At 38.7% G+C, this 20,265-nt stretch overlaps 1 long non-coding RNA gene across 1 annotated transcript in view; it reads left to right on the top strand.

Moving 5' to 3' along the window:
- The first annotated feature begins 1,801 nt into the window (after window positions 1-1,801).
- Window positions 1,802-20,265, top strand: part of LOC122814853 — a 37,930-nt gene continuing 19,466 nt past the window's right edge. Inside the window, exon 1 of the long non-coding RNA XR_006366915.1 lies at window positions 1,802-2,225. This is a non-coding gene — a long non-coding RNA (uncharacterized LOC122814853). The remainder of the gene's footprint in view (window positions 2,226-20,265) is intronic.

The following is a 20,265-nucleotide window of genomic DNA, read 5'->3' as shown; positions in this document are numbered from 1 at the left end:
TAAATACTTTAAAACTCACCAATAAATGTTTTAAGGTTCATAATGTTAGCATCATCTTTAGGGAGATTTTTTATCTCATGCAACTCTTGAGTTTCAATAAACAGGCTATATTACAGTTGTCATTAAGGCCAGGATGAGAAAATGCATTTAGTGCCAATTGCCATTCAAGTTCTCGACACTAACAATAATGAAGTGGGCCCTCCCTTAATATCTTATACCAGTTGGTCTATTGCTTGAAATTGAAAAGAGTGACTTGCTTTCAAGTTAATATGTTTAACAAGAGCATTGTCACTTTTGTTTTTAGAAATCGCATATATGTGTTCATAGATTCTCTCATGAAACAAGAGAGGATGCAAGGGGAAATGGCAGACAACTGCACATCAGAGTGTTTAAAGCACAGTGCCCTAGTACACAACAAAGTCATGACATTTGGGTTTGGGGACAGTCTGGGGCGGACTCTAGTTTGAGTTATCTAGACAAGAAGAAAGATGGAAGGCAATTCAGTGGGTATCCCTATGATGAAAGAGACATGATCCTTGAAAAGAGAGGAAAGCTAGGCTTATTATTACCTGAAAAGATGATAAAAATGTTTTCCTGATCTCTGCTGCTAGAGTTGAGGAGACAGCTACCTCCTGTCCAGAGCTCTCTATAAGTAATGTTTTATTTTTCCAGTTACTCTGCCATAGTCTGTAATAGAAAGGAACACTGCATCTAAGTGTAAATTTGCTGTACTGTGAAAAAGCATGCCTGAAAGGTGAACTTATTTATTTTAAACCACAAGCTGACTTGCTTAATAAGAACTACATTTCTTTTCTAAACTTCATTTATTAGTTAATAAATATGATGATTTTCAGATCACAAAAATTATTCCAGTGATTAATTTGTATAATGAACCTTACATGCAGCAATTTATATTGAGGTCATAGTGCATCTAACTCATTTACCAAAACTCCAACAGCATTATTAATTTATTTATTTTGGTTTTCTACAATATGAATACATTCATAAATCTTGACATTTTTAGAGTTCATGTGGGCATGGGGGACTGTTATCCATACAGACAGTGAAAAATATACATATGTGTGTAGTAATATGTGCATACATTTACAATGCAGTTCATTTGAAGAGAAGCAATACGCAGCAACCATAACTGGTGAAGATGGGCAATGCTGTCAATATATTATATCCATTGCCTGTATCTGTGCAGACATATGATACACTGAATACTGGTTTATACACATACAAATCCGTACACTATAGAGATTCTGAATGTAGAAGAAAATTATCATCCTTAAGAAGAGTTCTGTGCACAGCCTGAATGTGAATTACAAATCATGAGATGTTAAAAACTGTTGAGAGGCTGTCATGAAACAGGTAGAAGTACAGGAGACAGTGACAAGCTAACAAGGTTCTTCTCCACAAACTCAGTGAAGATAATGAAAGACATAGCTGGAATAATATGGTTCTGTTAGAAGAATGCAGTAGGAGGTGTTGGTTGGTGGGGGTGCGCAGTAGCTGTAGAGTACATATTGTTATATTCTTATGTGTGATACAGGGTAGATTTTTGTGAGAAAATAAACAAACAGATTAATTTCAAAAGGAAAACTGAAAGTCTTCATTGTAGTGGAACATTTTACTAGCACTGTAAGTACAGTGTCACTGCAATCTCACTTCTTGGAAGAGGGTGTCATGAATCATAAATACCTGAGGTGCAGCATTTCATATAACTAGCAGAACAAGATTGGCATGTAGGAGTAACCCTCCTATTACTGTGCTACTGGAGCTGGGAGTTAATTACAGAATGTTCCTGATATCACGACATTGAGGAAATCCAAGTAGCCCTACACACATATAATGATGATCGTAAGAAAGAAACTTATGGCATAAATCTGTTAAACTTTGATACATCAGCTTAATACACCAGAAGTTTAGAACTGAAGTAAAGTCAAACTGTGCTAAATTGAAGCATGACTCATCGAGTTTATGCAAAACCTATTATCATCCCTTACCCATCATGCATTTTTGAAATATAATACAGGTCAGTATTCAAGATGGTGCCTTTCTTTGATGTTCTTAGGTGTCTTTTCAATCACCTTTTATACCACTGGTTAGTACCCCACCATTAATGTTTCTGGGTGGTAGCAAATGGAAACTCTGAGACGAGAAAAACACAACTGTTCATTTAAAAGGAACCAGAGGAAATGAAAGGAAGCCCACATCCTGAGGTACGGTGAGACGCTGTTCTATTTCTTTTACATTACAAAACACTTGGCTTATAAAGATATTTTATTTTTATTTAGTTTGTTTACTGGAGTAGTACACTTACCACAGTAAATCATCTGCGGGCATAGCCTAGGTGAAGAGATTATTAAAATGAATAAAACAGAACTAATTCGCAAAAGTGGAATAATCTCAGAAGGCAGAGAATCCCACAGACTATTGAAACAATGAGTAAATATTATTAACACTGCAGAAAAACAAGTGTGGGTTGATTGTAGTAGTAACTAGGAGAGGACAGCAGCAGGTGAGAACAGGAGGATGAAGTAGAAGTTAAGCAAGTGGTGGTGGGGGTTTAGATGATGTGTTCAGTGGAAAAGCATTTGCAGTCAGATTTTTGATGTAGTTGTCTTTTTGTGTTATGGTTTGAAAATGGGGAAAGAGAAGACTTCTTTTAAGTGTGTGTATGGGGGGTGGGGACCGGGGAAGATTGCCAGAATTTAGGTGCAAGAGTGGAGAAGAAGTGTTCAGTACAGTACAGTTTGGTTTGGGAGTGTCTGAATGAGGGAGTTAAATGGGAGAAGTTGTGGAGGTTGTAGGGTTGGTTTTATTATAGTATTTGGCAGCAAGAGGCTGGAAAGCACCTGGTTGATTGTTTCTTTAATCATATTTTAGCAGAGATCTCTGTTTTACTGATCAGTATCTTTTTCTTTAACTCCATTACCTGTCCTCAATTTTGTATCCCATAGGATAGGAATCAAGCACCAAATGATTAGTGTTACAACTTCAGGAAGACTATGTTACCATTTTCTAGAGCATTCTCCTGCATCGGGACCTTACACTTAATGAGAAAATGAACCAAGGTATAAAAATAATGGAAAAGGGTAATTATACAGGGAGCTAAACTCTCGTGTTGTTATCAAGTGTTATAAGGCATGAAGGCTGTTAACTTTAGATTCATAGGTTGATTGGTAGCACATATATAATCATCTGTGCTGTGTGTCCATTCTCATTCTCAACAATTTACTGTTGACAGGAAAATGACACTCTACATAATCAATTTAGCTTTTTCCAATTAGTCCCTCTACCACTATGGTCTGTTTTCAGAATGGATTTAAAGTAGTATCTATACTGATTAGAGGTAATTTGGCAGTAATCCGGGGAAATTCCCCTAGCTTTTTCAAAGAGCAGTGGAGGAGATTGTTGCTATATATTAGATGAAGTTTCTTGTCTATTTGCCATGGAGGGTATGAAAAATTTAAATATAGCTATAGAGGAGGTACTGATACTCAATCTGATGATAAAAACTTGCTTTATGATATGATGCTACAGTTTTCTCATGTGACAGATTGCTGAGTACTGAAGAAGAAACCTTGTGGGGTGATGTATTGGAGTACTTCAGTGGTGAAATGATGGACATTTCAGAAATAAATCCTGCCATATTGCTAAATCATCTAGAGATATCAAATGAGTAGATGAACAGGCAAGCTGATGCATGTGACCATGTCACTGGTGGTTTAGAAAGATATGACAGTGGAGGAAAGCCAGGCGTATTTTCAAAGGGTTGCAGCTCACTTTGTCAGATGCTGACTTTGTCAAAAGTGTGTACTGTTCTCTTTTGTTCATTGAAAGCAAACGCATTCTTCGAGTGCTAGATTTATCAACTAGAAGAATGTCAACTGCTCCCTTTTGTGTAGGGGATATGCTTTGGGTTATGATAAGTGGCTGAATGTGTTAATATCAAAACTTTGGAATATACCAAAAGTTTCAGCATTAGGTTGATAGGGTCATAGGCAAGTACTAGATTAGCTGCCCTTATTTGCCATTTTAAGCCTAGCCAGTTTCCCTTTTGATCCTTAAATTAACCTATCCCATTTAGTGTTAGATTGGACTTATCCAACCCATGGTTGATAATTATATATGACCCCCCCCCCCCGTGAGAATATTTGGGATCATACCATTGATAATTAGAGAGGTCCCATGCATGGGATAAAGCATTTATGAGCAGCGTCTGTCCATTAGTAGTACATGGGAAGTCTTGGGGTAAATTTTCTGTTTCCCATCCACAGATCCAAGTTGCACTTAAATATGCACAGGGATAAGTGTTGTTGTAAATGACTGCTGAGTCTGTTCCAGATCAGCATTATCCAATGTGAAATATACTTGTCCCTCCAAACTGTTCTGTTTATGTTGCGTAAGAGGTTTAGATCCCTAGACTGAGTATTTCTAATGTCATTTGACTTGCTGGTGTGCAGTAGGTCCATCAGTATTGGCTCTGAGGATGCTTTGTATGCCCAACATAGGGCACCTCTTAGCAGTCTGTAGGATACTGAGTATAGTGAGTTAGTCCATGTATGACATATTGTTTAGGCCTTGTCTTCTTTTAGTAAGGTATTTATGTGGGCATTCCTGTCTTTACATGTATCTGGACAGATACATGCCAAAAGGAGCATTATACACAATGATTGGCCTAATGAGGGCTAAGTAAAGGGGGGAAAATGACATCCCTAGATCTAGATACAATCTCTTTGTTTATAAGCAGCACGATATATGACTTTCTTATAACAATAGACACATTTTGGTCAAATGTTAGGTCACTGTCCACATAAGTTCTCAAATTCCAAACAACTGGGTCAACTCATAGGGGAATATAGTCAATGATGTAGTTCTCCAGGGAAGATGACTTCCTGAAGAATATGATAATGCATTTTTTTGGCATTTAGTTTCAGTATATGATTTTGGTGCCAGTTATTTATTTGGGACAAACCTTCTAGCAGAATAGCTAAGTCATTTGGGGATTCAATGACTGCTCTTAGCTTGCAGCCATCTTCAAACTTAGTCAGCCACAACCCTTTTTTATTGTCTTTTACTTCAGAGAAGTAGATGCCAAACATGAGGGGTCTCAGCACTGAATCCTGGGGAACTTCACTGGTGACTGGTCTCTTTGTGGAGGTTACTTTCTTTATTTTGATCTGCTGCATCCTATCGCTGTGCTTGCTGGCAATCCAGTGGACAATGTAGGGTTTTATTCCCAGTTTATTTAACTTTTCTACTATCTAAGTATGGGATTGTGTCAAAAGCTTTGGCCAGGTTGTGGTATGTGGTGTGTTCAGTTTTACCTTAATTCCTTGCTTTGTTGACCTTTTGTCCACCAGGTTGAGTAAGCATGACCTGCCTTTGACAAATTCAAACTGAAACTGCTCTTGCTTCCAACCCTGCATATTACCTTGGAAAAGCTCTTTTTTTAACAGTATCACTAGTCAGACAAAGATTGGTTGGGCTACTATTTTTTTTCTTTCTTTCTTTGTTTTTTAGCGGACCGATCGCAAAAATGAAAGTGCTTGGTTTCCTTTTTTGATTGGTGTACTGTCGACTATTTGCTTTATTGAAGTGAGTGTCAATGTGCAGAAGTCAGTTTAAAGATTGCCAATGTTTATGCACATCAAGATATGAATATATGCTTGTTCTGAAGTATCCCTTCACCAACATGGTTAGAAAAGTCTCAATAAGTGCTAGTAACATTGAAAGGAGAGACACTGTCACATTCAGATATATTCGGAAGAGAGGAATCCACCTTGATATATAATGCTGTGAAGTCACTGGAGAGTAACTTGAAGAATGCGTATGTCTCAGTTCTCTTGGGAAATGATTCCATATATGATGTAACATTTGAGAACCAAGAGATTTATAATAAGGTAGCAGCATATACTTATGATGTCAGAAATTAACAACCATGGACTTATGTTTGTATTTGCAATTTCTTTTTGGCTAGAAGAAGAAGAAAAAGAAGAAGAAGATTTTTTTATAATTAAGAAGATATAGAGTCCCCTTGTAGCAGATCATTGTGGAATATTAAATGTTATTGCAAAGTGACTATTTAAGGAAGTGAAGAGACTCAATGGAGCTGTGGATTGGGGACAGGATGGAAAAGCAATGCTGCAATTAAACTTAAAATGCAAAAATAATTCCTGTTTGTAACTTTTTTTTTGTAAACAAAACTGATTCCTGTTTGTATTTTTTGTATACAAAACTAAGGTACAATGTATTATATGGGGTAGATTAACTGTTATTGTTGCGGGAAGTTAGCATATAGTAGCTAATTACAGTGAAAAAATGGGAATGCTGTGGGATAAGAGGACACAGTAAAGAACATATGAAGAAATGCAATAAATGCAGGACTGAAGGATATTTTTCACTGACTGCAAGTTGAAGGAAATTACAAGTGATTCAGGAGTAATCAGAGGCTGAAGTAAAACAGTTAATGAGATCAAGGTAGGTAAAGGAGAATTTGCTAATCTTATATTAGCATATGAAAGTGAAAAAAATAAAACATTCAGATGAATAAAAAATTATAATTGCATGAAATGAAGAAATTGATGAATCAGAGTAATGTAAATCTGAACCTGAAAAATTAAAGTCTACTGGTAAAAGAGAAATGTAGAAAAAAATATCAACTGTTTTGTTAGCTATAGAAAAGGAAAATTCACTTAGTAGTCCATTTTAAATGTTACGGATATAATGTGCTGTTACGATATGCTATTTACACTTGTTAAACTTGCAAAAAGAGAATTATTCCTGCTCAGGGTATCACAATTTGTGAATATCTATAATAGGGAAAGGTTTATGATGAGATGGGATGCTAAAAGAATGAGGACATTTGGAACATATAAACAATCCGGTATTGCAACTTTAAATCAGAGCAATGCAAAGAATAATGTTTCAAATAGAATTATTGTTCCTGGCAGAGCAATATATTGACCACATTAATTCAGAGCAATGTATAGAATAATGCTTCAAATAGCAGAATTTTTTGTTCTTGAGACAGCAATATGTATGACAGCAACAGCGCAAATGGTGTAGTTGTACATTACTCTGACTATAGTGTACTGGGTCTTGGGTTCAAGACTTGGCAGGGCTGATTATGTTAGGGGTTGGGAGGGTGGCATAATGGTTAAGGTGTTTGCCTTACAAACACAAGGTGCAGGGTTTGAGTCTCACAAGGAATAATTGGCTATGCTTACAACAGCTTGCAATGGCAGTTAGCTTAGTTCTAACCTATGAACCTATATGTTGAGATATTTGGTATTATGATAAACATCTCAGTATATGCATTACATATTTTTTAACAAAAGATAAAAAAGAAAAAGATATTTAATAAGATTGAACTGCATTTGTAAATAGGTGCTAATGTCATGCGGGCTGGAGATTTTGGAGATTTTAACTGAGCTATTGTAAACACAGGACAGGTAAAACATAAGACACAAGTGAATATTACCCAGAAGGACAACAAAGTTCTAAGAGTAGTATGTCTGAGAAATGCTTTGAATGACGAATTTTCTTACAAGAGAGAAGGTCTGTGTACTATGACAGCATTTATTTTGTAACTAGAGTGTAAATGGTTTACAATGAGAATGGATTTTCTGAGTAAAGACACTATAGTGGGGATAATGAAAACATTTTGAGACAGAATGGCATTAATAGAACTGGCACTTATTTTTTTTTAAGGATGAATATGAAATTGTTGAGGACAAGTCTTTATGGCTTGAGGTGTTTTTATGACATCTGGTGAGGGTGGTGTATTGTTTTAAAGGACCTGTACGACTGTTATATAATCAAATTTCAGCTTTATTTACCTGTTTTCACATAAAACAATACTAATGTCAAATTCAAACAGACTAAATAATATAGAAGTTAAAGGAAGGAGAATTAATGGACAATATCCATATGATCTAGAGAAGAACAGCGGCTATTACACAAAAGAGTTGCTGTTATATAAAATATAAGGAATGAAAGACTGGATTTAAAGAATAAAATGTTTTTGACTAATGGAGGAAAGATTTTTTTTTTATGTGTGGGAAATGAAAAATGTACATATAAATCACAACCATTAATTAGGCAATTGGCTGTATTAGGTAGAATAAAGAAACACTACTTGCCTATTTGTGATATATAAAAGTCTCTAACATGGAATCACCGTAACAGGAAGTTTGTTCCCTAACTAAAAGGATCACTATAATGTAGAGCAGGGATGCTGCCTGAAGATTCGTGGATGTGGTCTGAAGGAAGATCAAGGTAACAGTTTTTGTAGACTTGGAATAAAAGCCTAGCTGAGGCCTGCAGGTGTAAGTTGCAAGAAACAGCCTGGTTACTGGAAGGGCTATGACAGACTGAGGATGTGTGATGTAGAATTTGGTGGAGTTACTTCTAAGGACTTTGAGCTTTGTATAGAAGGTACTGTAAGCAGCATAAATACCTTTACATGTTTACTGTGAAAGCTAAGTAAGCTATCTTCATTTTATCTATTTCATAGTTTTACCTCCAGTATATTTTAAAATGTTACAGCACATGCACAGCACACACATACTTACATAACAAAGTATAGATATGTTTATGGTATGTTTTAAGAAAAAGTGAAAGAATAGAAAGGAATTTGATATTTTGTGATTTATAAGTAAGAAATCATAGTTTTAAATGCATTATATAATAGGATGTTGATAAAAAAGGAACTGGTAATATAAAAAGATGGATAACAGACAGTAACAAACACGTGTGCACACACACACGCACACACACACACACACACACATATATATATATATATATATATATATATATATATATATATATATATTTATATATATATAATTTGTGTGTATTATGGTTTCTTGATACTTTTAATGAATTATTACTGTGTCATTTAATAAAGAAACCTTTCTCTTTTTGAAGAATATCCCAGGTCCTTTTAAGATTAACATAAGCTACCACACCCAATGTTTGAAAAATGGGACCACTATTTAATGTTTCCTCTAATGGGTGGCAATACCTGAGGAGTGCTGCTCCTACCCCCATGTTACACTGTACTGATTGAAGTGGAATATGAACCATGGTACGGGGATAGAACTCTCAGTTTTCTGATCACCACTGCATCAAAGGTAAGTGTGGTATGTACTGAGCCACTGCTACTGAACGTAGTACACATTTGATGAAATGGCACCTCTCGTGTGCGGCAGGGGTGTGCCAGAATACATTATGGATTACATTAAGTACTAACTGTAGTGTAGGCATAATACTGTCATACTCAGGAGAATGGTAGCTGTTTCTGCACTTTATAAGTCTCTGTTATTCTATGCCTAAAACTCAGAAAGTGGAGTCATAGTCATTTCACTGTACCTGTCTGCCTCCAGACCCACTTTGGTTTCAGACATTTTCATCACAAATCCTTATAACAAAAAAACAGAATGCCTTATGGAAATAACTCTTAAATGTGCATTACACCAGTAAGGAACATGTTGAAGGGGGTTAAGATTTCATACTATAATTAGAACAAGTTATCTCCCTGTTTCTGAGCATCTTTCCATTCATTCGTATTTCAGTGTATTTGCTGCAAAGTTCATTCTCCCTTTAATCTGTTCATTTCTGTTGTTTTTGTATTTGGCAAAGTCAACTTTGGTAAGGTTACTCCGTGGAGCTGCTAATCCATTTATCAAAGTGAGACATGCTGGTCAAGAGAATTTCAGGTTTGTGTATTTCCTTAAATGGTCATACTAACCAACTATACAAAAGTATACAATATTAAATGACAGATGTGGATGCCAGATAAGGACATGTGTGTCCACCCAGGCTACTCATGACTTACTCACTGTGTCTGCTGCAGGCCAGACCCTACTTAACCAATAGCATCATTTTCCTCACTACCATATGAGTCATTTTATCTGTCGATGTATTCTTGAATTCCATTACTACTTATGATACTACTATGACTTTTTAGAATCTGTTCAAACCATACATCATTCTTTCTGAGAAATAATACCTCCTTGCACTTCCCCTGATGTTTCCATTTATATATTCAGGAAGTGTTCTCATAATCTCATTGTTTTAATACAGCTCTCACTAGGTCTATATTAATTCCCTTGAAAAATGTAATAGTTTCTCTCATGGTTTTGATCTCTTTCTTAAAAATGGGTCATAGTAAGCTACTCTAACTTCTTTTGATGACTTTTTGGTCACTAGCAGCTGGTGGGGGAGGGGCATACAAAGAAATGTAGGTTCCCAGATGGAGTCTTTATTGAAAGTTTTTTTTCTACATGCTTCTTGACAGCCCCAAAATGCAGTGCTATTGTCATGCTTCACCACGTGGCAAACCGTAGTGTATGTGAACAGCAACAGTATCTTTGGATCTCGTATTTGTTCTAAGCTGAGTAGATGGTGTATCCAGCCTGTACAAGACTTCAGCGTTGCTGAGGCTAGCTCTCTCCCAACACCAAGATTGCCACTTGGCTGCCAGTTACTTTACCTCACTTCCTCCTGCCAGGTCTGTGAGTCCAGGAATGCTTCTCAAACATTAATTGTCATCAGTGCAGTCAGGAAAAAATCCCTACTCTAGTAGGTCAGCTAGCATAATAACATCTTAATAACAATGGTGCACAGAGGCACTCCTATTGGTACATTTAATAATAAAGGCAGGCAATCATTGAAACAAGGCAGTAAGGGAAGCTTTTATTTCCCAGGTGGATTGTTTTGCAATAAATTGAAGATGAAGGATTTTAGACAATCATTCCTGAAAACCCACAAGCTCTCATATTATGCTTTTTATGCTTTATTGTACATCAGCCTTGCTGGGTGGCTACCGTGGTGTAGTGGTTAGCATTGCCGCCTCACAGCAAGAGGTTCTCTGGTTCGATTTTCAGCTGGGGTGCCTTCTGTGCTGAGTCCGCATGTCCTCCCTGTGGTCACGTGGGTTTCACCTGGGTGCTCCGGTTTCCTCCCACATCCCAAAGACATGCTGTATGTGGATTGGACACTCTAAATTGGCCCTAGGTGTGAGTGCGTGCATGTGTGTGCCTTCTGTGGAAGGTTGGGCGTCAGGCTGGCAACTCAACAGTGTAAAACTCCACTGCCAATCATGAGTAGACAGGTGAGCCACTGTGGTGACCCCTAACCGGGAAAAGCCGAAAGAAGAAGAAAGAATTGTACATCAGCCATCCTCAGTCTCAGTAGTGACCCCATGACACCCCACTGGTAATAGTCTTTTTAAGTAAGTGGACTATGCTTACTATGGTACTTTTCTCCATCTCTCTCTTTTTTTGTCCTTGCTGCTTGTTTCACACAAAGGCTTGCCCATGCAATGATAAATTTTACATTTTCCCTGTCCTTTTCTGTCCCTCCATGGCTGTTTGCTAGAACATTTCTCAGAAGACTGTGCTGTTAATTTTAAAGTCTAAACTTCTAAAGACAACAACACTAATTTTGATTGGTTTGACAGATTAGCTACACTATGAGGTATTTATTTATTTATTTATGCATTTTTTATATTAATGGGTAGCCCACTGAGCACAAATGTCTTTTTCATTTTCTTTTCAGGGGTGACACAGGAGCATAATGCAGTTTAGAGACTTGCTCAGAGATGCATACTGTACAAGTAGGAACTAAGAGGCACAAAGCAATAACTGCAGCGTAAAGTTCATTAAAAGCTCATAGAGATAACCCTCTGGGTTCTACTATCAATAGATTCATAGATTTATAGATATTCCAAGTCCACTGAATCTCTTGAACATTTTTGCCTTACAGTACTCTCCCTCAGTTCACACCTCCTTTCTCCAGGAGGGCAATACCCATTAGTTCTGGAGTAAATATGTGGATCCCTATCCAGTCATCTAGCTCATATTTAAAGGAAGATAGTGTATTACACCACTTAGCATACAGATAAAATTTATTCTAGTGATGACTGAGGTACTGGGTTATATATCTGCCCCTCCAAAATGATATATTTATCTGCTGGTGAAGATTTAGGTCCCTAGTTCTAGTACTGGTGGAGATATTGCACTTACAAAGAAACAGGAGGTCCAGGAAAATCGGGTATCTAACGGCATGGTAAATGGTGCAGAGAGTTCCCCTCAAATGTCTATAAGAGACTGAATAAAGGCACTGAGCTTACAGCTTCTCTTGTTAGCTCAGGGATTTTAGGTGTGTGATCTTTCTGGTTAGGAACCTTTGGAGTCTTTCTAAATGTTTGATATGTTTAGTGAGATACATCCCAAAGGGGGTGTTGTACTCAATAACTGGCCTGATCAATGGTTAGTATAAGGGAGTAATTACCTCTATATACCTTGATGAAATTGCTTTGGCAGTTAGCTGTCCTAAATAAAAGGATTCATTGATGAACACTGTCACATGATGGTCAAAAGAGGGGGAGCTGTCAACCCAAGTAACTAGGTCTCTAACTACATTTTTGTTTTTTAGAAGTGTGTTATCTAAGCATGATTACAGGATGTATTGTCTACCAAAAGTGATGATACTATACCTTTTGGCATATAGTTTATTACATATGCATATGTACATTTTAGTACATCTAGAGTTTACAATGGAAAAATCATTCTGGAGAGTTTGGGTGTCTTAGGATGACTTAAAAGCAACTCCCAGTTTGCAATCATCTGCAAACTTTGTTAGCTAGAGTTGTATGCTCTCTGCGTGGAGATCTAAAATGTAAATACCAAAACTGGGAGAGGTCCGCACACTGAGCCCTAAGGGTCATTGCTGGCCACTTTCATAATTTTTGATGAGGCACTTGTAACTTACATTGTGGGTTCTGTCTTTTAGCCATTTTGCTAAATCCATTACTATGTATGACTCATTTTTAAGCATTTAGCCTTTGAATGAAGCCATTATGGGGAACAGTGTTGAAGGCTTTGGGCAGGTTAAGGTGTGATATGTGTACTGCATGGTCACCTTCTACAGCCTCCGTAACCCTTTTGAAGAAGTTTACCAGACTAAATATACAGGATCTGCCCTTCACAAAGCCAAGCTGTTCGGAGTCAAGTCTAATATGGTTCCTGGTATCACAGCTTAAGGTCAGTTATAATACATTATGTGGCTTTGCAAATCAGGCTTGTAAGGCTGATAGATCTGTTATTTCTCAGTTTATTTGTAAGGCAACCCGTATGGAGGAGCATCACCACTGTTGTCCACCATCAGGGACAAAACCAATAGCTAAACATAAGTTAAACAGTTGGAGGAGTGTGTCTGCAAGGGTATATTTAACACTGTTAATTAAGCAACCAGGTATACAGACAGGTCCCATGGAGGAAATATTTGTGGTCTTGCTTCATACTTAAAGTAAATATGTTTAGAGAAAATTGGGGGAGTAAGGGATTAAGATATTTTAGGACTTTGAGTAGAAGTCCTAAGTTTGAAGTTGGCACTAAATGTATTTCCAAGAATATTGGCAATGTCAGTTGGATGAGAATAAGAGGCTCCATTATGAATAAGTTCTGAACAATGGGAATTTTATTTTAAGTTTTCTGACATAGCTAAAGAAAGATTTATAATATGTTGGCCTCAGAGGTCAGTCTAAGTTCACAGGATCCCTTAGATAATCTTGTGAAGATTGGGTGAAGATAGGTGAAGGCTGCCAGTCTAGCCAGATAGAATTTTGGAGATAATTCTGTCATCTGTAAATATTAATGTAAATCACAGGCTTGTGTCTTAAATGGTAAAAATAGTGTTACATGAGAAACTGAAAAAAAATGTAATAACAGTGCACTCAACTGACGAAGTAAAGCATGTTGTGACCCTTTGATGTTAAAACTCGGAGCCAGTACGTCTAGAGTGAGGCATCCTGCCTATTGTTTTAAGGCCAGAGTTAATGGCCAGAATTTGCATGCATAAATGTCCTTTATTGCTCTGGTTTCTGCCCTGAGGTGAAGAATGTAAATGTAGTTTCTGTTAGCCTGGGAATCCAGGGAAGTGTGAAGAATGATGTAATGTGAACCAGGAATGTGATTTTAAAACCAGAGAGAATCAGAGAGCATTAAGCATTTTTGTCTTGACCATCCAACTCATCAACACTGTCTTGCTCTATATGTAAGTTTACCTTAGACTTGTGTTTTCTCTTAGAAATAGCTAGAAACTAGAAACATTAGACTAAGTGTTTTTCTGTGATGTCAAAACTGTACTACTGAATTATTTTAAGTATTTTTCTGTGATCTCTGAACTCTTGACTAGCACTGTGTAGTAAAAAGTATTGTCTTGTGTTTTGACTATTTGTTATTAAATATTTTAAACCCTTTCAACTGTGGCTGTTTTTGTAGATATAATTTAAGCTCTTTAGAGTACTTGCATGCCTTTGGTAAAATTGTGCAAAGCCACTCCAATAGCTTTAACCCTGGGCTATACTACCAGTTGGATAATAATATTGCAATCAGGTCTGCCTTTTAAGGGGCTTTGAGTAGCTGATAAATATTAGTGGGTGGTGGCAGCTGGTACTACCGTATAGTCTGGGAAAAGGGGGCACAGCTGGAGAACCTGTGCCAGCCTTCCCCAGGATTGTCTGTGTGGTTATATAAACTCCTGTCAAAGTGTGTGTGTGTGTGTGTGTGTGTGTGTGTGTGTGTGTGTGTGTGTGTGTGTGTGTGTGTGTGTGTGTGTGTGTGTGTGTGTGTGTGTGTGTGTGTGTGTGTGTGTGTGTGTGTGTGTGTGTGTGTGTGTCAGCTACCTGGGCAGGGACATGAAGCACTGGTTGGACAGAGAGAGTGCTGGAGATTTTAGCTTGCCCACTATGCTGAGATCTGGACCCTATAGCTGTGCCAGTGGGGAGTCTTATTGGGGACCTGGAAAGCAAGGGAGTGACCAGCCCTGGACTGACTGTGATCTCTGTGTGCTCTTAAGGGAAATTGCACTTTACTGTGTGTATTTGTTATCCTTTCATCCTATGAGACACCCCTCACTGGTGTTAGTGGTGAGGACTGAGGCTCCTTTATTGCTGGGCCAGGGCATGGGTGTCACATATTAATTGTTTGGCAGTGGTGGGATATCCACACCACATATATATTGGTTGGCAAATACTAATTGGCTTGTAGTGGTGTGGGTAGAGTGAATTCCTATAGCTGGTTTACAGTGAGCTCTGAAGGAGTTTTGTACTCTAAATCAGCCATGCTGTGAATACTCAAGAGTTCAGATCACAATTGTTTTATTTCTTTTGTTAGCTTTGTTAGTCAGGGTGAGCAGGCAGCATGTCAGCAGAGGAGTATGGAAAGCTGACAAGGAGCCAGCTGGCAGATGTGTTAGGCTAGGGGACTGGTGCATGGAAACCTGACTAAGGCAGACCTGATTGCAGCCTTGGTTACAGATGCATCAGAAAACAGCAACCAGAAGGACAATCAGACTGGTGGTGGAGATATAATACCCTTGGAGAATGGACAGTTCAACCTTTCTGCAGAGGACTTAAAAATCCATCTGGAGCTAAAGAGACTTGAGTTGAAGGCCAGGCATGTGGAAATAGAAGCAACTGAGAGACTGAGGCATCTAGAGAGTGAGGACAATGAGAAACTGCAACATTCGCAGGCTGAGGAGAATGAGAAACTGTTATGCCTGGAAGCTGAGGAAAAGGAGAGGCAGAGGCAGCATGAGAAGGAGATGCTGACTCTTCACCAGAGTCATGGAGGTAATGGGGAAGGGAGTAACTGGACCCCAGAAGCACAAAAGGTCAGAAAATGTCTTCCACAGTTTAATGAGGGTGATAATTTTGATAGTTTCATTCATATGTTTGAAAGGGTATGCAAACAGTATGGTGTTGACCAAAGGCTCAGGGTACGGTTCCTGACCCCCTTACTCCATGGTAAAGCTGTAACTGTTTTGTCAAAAATGTCTGACATTGCATGTTTTGATTATACTGCTGTTAAAAATCACTTGTTAGAATTGTTTAAGCTAACACCTGAAACATATAGGAAAAAGTTTCATGAGCATAGACGCAAGGCAGATGAAAGTGTGTGTGAATATGTTGCTGAACTGGGCACTTATTTCCATAGGTGGGTGAGTGGATGTCAGGTCACCACTTTTGAAGGGCTGGCAGACCTTTTGGTGAGGGAACAAGCCCTTAGCACTTTTCCTGAGGACATGAGGATCTGGTTAGCTGATAGACAATGTGCTACTTCAGATGAGTTGGGGAAGAAGGGAGACCTATACCTGGCAAACAGAGCAGCCCTGCACAGGAAAGGGACCCCCAGTACTGCTCATGGGTCTAAAGGAACCCAGGGTGGGCAGCACTGACTGCCCCAACAGAATCTGCCAGTAGCAGCGGAAGCCACTAGTCCAGGTACACATCCAGGAGCTAAGGTTATATGTTTTGAATGCAACCAGTGGGGCCATGTGGCATACAGGTGACCATGGAGGCAAGGTGGGGAACAAAAGGTGAGGGAGCCAGTAAGTGGGAAAGAAAAATGCCAATAGTAGGTTGTCTTGGGACAACAAGGGTACCAAACTACCCCCAGAGGTTATATCCTATTGTAGTGAATGGCAAACAGGCCATTGCCAAGAGAGACACAGCCTCTGATAAAACCATTGTAAAGCCTTCAATGGTTACAGAGGAGCACTACATGCCTGGGCAGTCTACTCCAGTTAGGGCTTTAGGAGGGATCCCATTCCAAATACCTTTGGCTAGGGTTCATATTGACTGGGAGGGTGGAAAAGGAAGCCAGCAAGTAGGTGTATTTGGGGATATACCTGCAGATTTCCTTATAGGGAATGATTTTGATAGTGCAGTACCCTGTGCTTGTGCAGTTACATGCAGTCAGGCTTGGAGATAAGCAGGTAAGTCTGGTAGCCTGGGGGAGACCCAGACGGACTGCATACTTGCAGCCAGAATTGGTGAGGTGGTTACTTCAGGGAGGGAGCTACCCTGTAACAGTGAGACTGTAGGTGAGCCACAGCTGCTTGGGGGTACTGATGGTCCCTTGGACAGAGTGACTTCAAAGGTAGAGGTGAGTAGTCATACGCAGGCTAACAGTGAGGCACCACTGTCCGAGGATGCCAAACTTCCTGTGGAAGGGGAGCTGAGAAGGGTTACAAGGAGAGAGAGTTGAGACAGGCTCAGCTCTCCGACCTTACATTGCAATGCCTGAGGCAGGTAGCTAGGGAGGCACCTGATTCTCAAGGAAAGGGGGAATCTGTATACTGGGACAAAGGGTTACTATACAGAGAGTGGACCCCTGAGGGAGGGCTAGAAGGTGAGAGAGTACAGCAGTTGGTAGTGCCTAGAGCCTACCATCTGGCACTTTTAGCCATAGCCCATGATATTCCCTTTGCAGATCATATGGGCATAAAACGTACAAAGAGGTGTATTATGCAGAACTTCTATTGGCCTGGAATTTCCAGAGATGTAACAGGGTACTGCAGGACCTGTGAGCAGTGCCAAAAGGTAGGCAAGGTAGGAGGCAAGGTGAGAGCTCCTTTGATGCCTTTGCCTGTGATTGAGGAGCCATTTCAGAGGGTAGCTATGGATATTGTGGGTCCTCTGAGTACCACAAGTTCCATGGGGAAAAAGTCTATCCTAGTGGTAGTGGATTATGCTACACGATACCTTGATGCAGTGGCTTTGTCCTCCATTGAGGCAGAGAAGGTGGCAAATGCTCTGTTAGAGATTTTCAGCAGGGTAGGTTTCCCAAAAGAAATACTGACTGACAGAGGTGCCAATTTCATGTCAGACCTGCTGGCTTGTCTGCGGAAGTCCTGTGGGGTGAAGCACATGAAGACCACCCCCAGACTAATGGTCTTGTTGAGAGGTTAAACTCTACAATCAAGTCCATGCTACAGGCATTTGCAGATCAGTTTAAGAGGGAGTGGGACAAATATTTTCCCCAACTGTTTGCTTACAGAGTGGTTCCCCAGGAATCCACAGGTTTTTCACCCTTTGAGTTGCTTTATGGGCATAGGGTGAGGGACCTCTAAATTTAATTTGAGATGAGTGGGAAGGTGAGTGTGTGTGTGTCAGCTACTTGGGAAGGGACACAAAGCACTGGTTGGACAGAGAGGGTGCTGGAGGTTTTAGCTTGCCCACTAGGCTGAGATCTGGACCCTATAGGTATGCCAGTGGGGAGTCCTTTTGGGGACCTGGAGAGCAAGGGAGTGACCAGCCCCAGACTGACTGTGATCTCTGTGTGCTCTTAAGGGAAATTGCACTTTACTGTGTGTATTTGTTATCCTTTCCTCCTATATGAGACACCTTTCACTGGTGTTAGTGGTGAGGATTCAGGCTCCTTCATTGCTGGGCCAGGGCATGGGCGTCACAGACCTGAATAGAGTTTTTCATATTTTTGTAATGCTTTTGATATTACAAATGAAAAAATACATTTTGAATCTACTAAATAATTTAAGAAGTTTATTTTGTTGTATAGTTTATTTACAGCAGTGGATCTCTAGGGTAATTCACTTTTGAATTTACTGTGATACTTGGTTTTGGTAGGGACTCCTAACTCTATGTAGTTTTCTAAACTGATGTAGAATTTCTTAGCGGACTTTGCTGCTGAACTAAGGTCAGGAATCATATTGCTCCTAAACTACTCCACAACTCCAGATTTGAGTTCTCATATCCCTCTTGCTTTGTTATGTTTGATAATCCCTTGTTCTAAATAACTACCACTTCCAGATATGAGATCCTCTAACTCTCATTTGAGAATTTATTTATTTTTTAACTAGGGTAGAACAATGATCTAAACTGAGAATTTTAGGATCAGTCTGGGAAAATACTAAAGACTGAAGATAAAACTGATAGTTTCAACCGGATGCATGTATAGTGATTAGTGAAGAATGTTTTACAATCATACTATAAAAATAAAACAACTATACCTACAAACTACAACTATCAATACTTAAACTATATGACAACTGTCATAACTGGCACAAAATGCACAGCACCTAGTAACTATTAAATATATAAAACATATTTGATTAGGTATGCAGGGGAAAGTGAAAGTAGAAGGAAGGAAAAGTTAAGGTAGGTGAAAGGAGTGTGTGGAACATGAAAGAAAAGGAGTGTATTTGGGAGACTTTGAGACTAGAATAACAGAGTATAATATGAAGAAAATAAGTAGGGGAAATGGACTTAAGTTATGCTACCTACTATACAGCTCATAACAGGAGGCTTCATTATTCAAAGGTTTTTATGATGGGTACAGAAAGCTTAGTAGGAAGGGAGAGACTGTATCTTTAGCAGAAGGAATTCCCAAATGTATGGGACTAGTATTGAAAAACTGTGATCAGTATTATGAAGTCTATTCCTGGGGGAATTAAGGAGGTTTTTGGGCATTATGTCCTTAAGTGCAGTTTGACTTTTAGTTGATTGGCTAGCAAAAAGGGTAGGGTCTGTAGGTTTAATAGTGTATAGAAAATGACAGAGGCTAGGAGTCGGGTACTTTTAACTGGAAACAAAGGATCTTCTCTACTTGTCTTCACAAGAAAATGTGTTTATTCCAAAAACAGTTGAGTGATTCATCCTACAGCAACAAACTGACTTTATCAAAACTGTTGAAAACATTCTCAACCTCACTTTAAAAAATTAAGGCTCAGTCATGTGACCATCAATAGCCAATCAAAATCAGCAAGTAAAATTAGCATACACAAAATTTTAAAGTGATAAAATACTTAAACACACAAAAGAAGTGGTACAATGCTGAGAATTTTTAACTTGGACTGAACAGCTCCCAGTAGAATAAATGAGAATATTCCACAAACTTATATTACTTCACAGACCTTAATACTTTACCTACTCATTTTAAATCCCCAAGAACTTATATCTCTGTTCCAGACATACTAATTATAAGTTCCCTCCATAAATGTGTTTATTGCATTGTACTTTCTAATCACCTATTTGATCATCTACTTAGCACTTTCTTCTCCTTGGTCATTAAAATAAATAGTAAAATATCACCATTAATGCAATGCTGCAGAAAATTCTCACCACAAAATGAAAAATTACTGGTTAATGCTTTATGCTTTAACACCAATCAGAGTGCTGTTTACACTAGAAATCATAATTCCACCCTTCAGAACTTTTACAACCATCTCCTAATCATCCAAGGCCTCCTCTACTCCACTAAATTCACAGAGTAAAAGTAGTCACTACTTTGGCTTACAACAAATGTCAAAAATCAAATGCTCTAATGTGATACACTCTTTGGCTTACAACAAATCTCAAAAATCAAATGCTCTAATGTGACACACTGGACCAAATGCCACTCCAGACAATGGTCTTTCCACCTAATCCATTCAAATTTCTCC

The sequence above is a fragment of the Protopterus annectens genome, chromosome 11.part0 (assembly GCF_019279795.1).
Source record: "Protopterus annectens isolate FY-2018-M chromosome 11.part0, PAN1.0, whole genome shotgun sequence".
In the NCBI taxonomy this organism is placed as follows: Eukaryota; Metazoa; Chordata; order Ceratodontiformes; family Protopteridae; genus Protopterus; species Protopterus annectens.
This window is presented reverse-complemented; position numbering and strand designations above follow the sequence as displayed.